This window comes from Gavialis gangeticus, unplaced genomic scaffold (assembly GCF_001723915.1).
Source record: "Gavialis gangeticus isolate Ggan-Ray unplaced genomic scaffold, GavGan_comp1, whole genome shotgun sequence".
Lineage (NCBI taxonomy): Eukaryota > Metazoa > Chordata > Crocodylia > Gavialidae > Gavialis > Gavialis gangeticus.
In genome coordinates this window covers 9,182,462-9,185,554 of record NW_017729012.1, presented here as the reverse complement: position 1 = coordinate 9,185,554, position 3,093 = coordinate 9,182,462, and the positions used below count along the sequence as shown (strand labels likewise).

The window sequence follows — 3,093 nt, the reverse complement described above, 5'->3', positions numbered from 1 at the left end:
GGGGGGGGGGGGGGGGTCACATTACATTTCCCTGTTCTTTTGAAAGTAAAACACTCCTGTTACTTCCTGGAATCTGAATCATTCTATACAGCCTGTAGTGTAACAAACCCTTAATATGCACAGGGCAGGCTTTTGATGGGAATCGCTTCCATATTTGAAGCTGTAATCCAAATGATTTTGATGCTTTTTAGATGCTGTGAAAATCAATCCTGACCATCTGCAGTTCGGTAGTTTCAGTAAAAGTATAAATCTTTCAAGAACTTGAACAGTTAAGTAGCTGTTTTGAGGTTCTTGTAAAGCGCCTTTTTTTTCCTCTGGAAAATGAAATCCAAGCCATGTGTTTTGGGAAATGAGACTGCAAGTTAAGAGAGCTTTTATTATCTGGGCTTCTGGTTTCACCTGAGACGACAACACTTGATCTTGTAAGTTTTTGCAGCTGCTGTAGCAGTACTGAAACATTCCCTTTATCTTGGGGAATAAATGCAGTAAAAATAGCTTTAACTCCAGCTTTTAACGAGAGACGTTCCAGAGACTTATGAAGCCTGTGAAGGGATATGCAAGTGCCATAGATTTATACTGTTGAATAGCCCTATAGAACATAATAAAGCCAGCAATGAACTAATGGTCAGATACAGAAGATTCTTCAACCCTGTATATTTTTGTGTTTTGGGAACTTTTATTAAATAAAATCTGTTTAATCTGGGAGAGGGAATTTTGGTACAAAAGCAAGTGAAATCCAAGAAAAACAAATACAGAGATTTCTATATGAAGGAGTGGCTGGATATAAAGTAAAGGGGGGCTGCATGAGAGAATAGTCTGACTAATGAATCTGGGATTATCGCATATGGCAGTTGTAGATGAAATGAAGTGTGTTATTGTGGCACTTTTTTGTTGGGGGTTAGGCGGGAGAGGGATGTGAACTGTGTTCCAGATTGTATTAATAGGAATACTATTTAGCGTGAGGAAGGTAGTTGTCCTGTTCTTATGGGAACTATTTAGGCCCCAGAGAGCTGCTTAGGTCCCGCCTGTTGGAAAAGCCAGACCAATTGGTGTTGTCGCAATAAATATTAGGACTTACTGAAAGCCTTAACCCTCTTATATTTAAAAAAGCATTAGGTAAGTGCACAAAATGCTACAGCTGTGTTTGTGGAGACTGTTGGGAAAGGGTAAGAAAAGCTTATCTTCAAACATTTAGAGAGATCCCCCAAATAGGGAAATAATCCACTAACTTGCAAGTTGATGAGACTGGGCCATAAAGTAAGAAGCTAGGGAAATACAGAGAGGATGGTAAAAAAGAACTTAAACTGAATGATAGGCAATCACAACTAGTCATAGAAGGTTATGCACTTCCCCAAGGTCAGACTACAAACTCATCTATTGCAGATAGCTTTGAAATAATGTAAGCAGCCCTGCCATAATGCAAGAAGAAGGGCTAATTGAACTATGCATCAAATAATTGTGTGCCTTCATACAAAAGCAACAGATGCACAGAGCAGCTCAGACTTTTTCATCCTTCTGGACAAACCACTTAAACCAATTCATATTACAATGGTTAGGCCTTATGTGGTAGGCTTCAGGTAAGCTGGCTGTGTTAGTCCCCTGAAAAGAAAGGCAGTGGTGGAAATTTTGACAAACATTTAGCTCTAATATACTTAGTTATCATTCATGTTCAGAATTGGCTTCATGCACATGAAATGACATCTTCCTTGGCTCAAGCTGATGTGGAGGTAAAACTCCTATGGTGAAATGTTACTCCTTTAAAAGGTAGCCTAGTTCCTTGTCTTGTTATTCCTTTATGTATAACTGGTGCTTTGTAAATGTGTTATTTTAGGCTGACTGTGACATGGGAATACATCTGCATCAAATATCATAAGCAGAGGTGGCAGTGTAAGCTAGCAGTTCATGTTACTGGTAATAAGTTAATAATTGGGTAAAGAGGAAGAGAGTAGTTACTGGGGAGGGGGCGGGGGAGGACAAGTGTCAATCTTAGCCTAACTCAGTTAGGCTTTGGAAAACTGTTGAGGGAAGCCCTGGGATTCCCATCATTAATTAGTCCAGGCTAGACTTGTTGGGTGCAGTATTAAGAACATTTAAGGGAGAAGGGAATGATACAACGCTGATGCAGCATAAGAAACAATTTATCCTCAGCAGCCCAGTTAACATCCCAAGTATGCACTGTTTTGTCTTGGCTGCTTTTTCTCTGGACAGTAGTGTTCAGTCCCTCTGCTCGAACCTGGTCATCCTAAATATTTTTTTTTAACATTCCCAATGAAATAGAAATGGATAGTTTTGTATACAGCAGCAGATAATTCCAGGTTGCTTAATTGAAGCTTCAACTCCTGTTCCAGAACGAAAGTGCTAACCTCTGGTATAAAATGCTGAGTTGCTAATTCGTGGGGCTGCATCTGTACTTCCGATTGAAATGGCTGGCAGAATGATAATGCTGCAGTCACTATTGTGTAGGACAGTTATGTAACTGGAGATTGCAATTCCTCGTAAATATTTAAAATGTTTAAATATGGAGCAAGAGCTTTTTAAAAAATGTGTTAAAGTTTTGCAGTGTAAAAAATTTATTCTAAGTAGTTGTGATTTGTGTAGGTTGTATTTGGAAGCTTTCCAAGGGCAGTGTTCAATAAGTGACCTATTTGTAGCAGTATTTGTTTCCAGCCTGTAGTGGCTTAAGGAGGTTTTGCTGATAGCTCTGTATACTTAAAACTTACCATTCCACATAAAATATTTAACATGTTCTAAATTACACTATTTTCATTCTCTTTGCATCTCTTTTTTTTAATTGCATCAGACTACTTTGCCATATTGCCCTCACCTTTTTTTTTTTCTTTCAAAAGACAATTTTATAGGCGTGGGTTGTCTAACAATGATGCCTCATTACTATGCTCATATACTGTCACTGCACTTCAGATGTCCAAAACACTGTTCAGACAGTGTGACAGATCTGCTCTCTCCCCCAAACAGCTTAAAACCTAAAATGTTCCTTATGAATACTTAAATGTGATATTTTAATTAATTTACACAGAAGAATGCTAGCTACTCAAAATTTATTTTTGTCTCTATAATTACGAGTGCCACTTCTTC

General features: G+C 38.4%; 1 protein-coding gene across 1 annotated transcript in view; it reads left to right on the top strand.

Moving 5' to 3' along the window:
- AKAP10 (A-kinase anchoring protein 10) overlaps positions 1-3,093 on the top strand; it is a 40,054-nt gene that overhangs the window by 2,322 nt on the left and 34,639 nt on the right.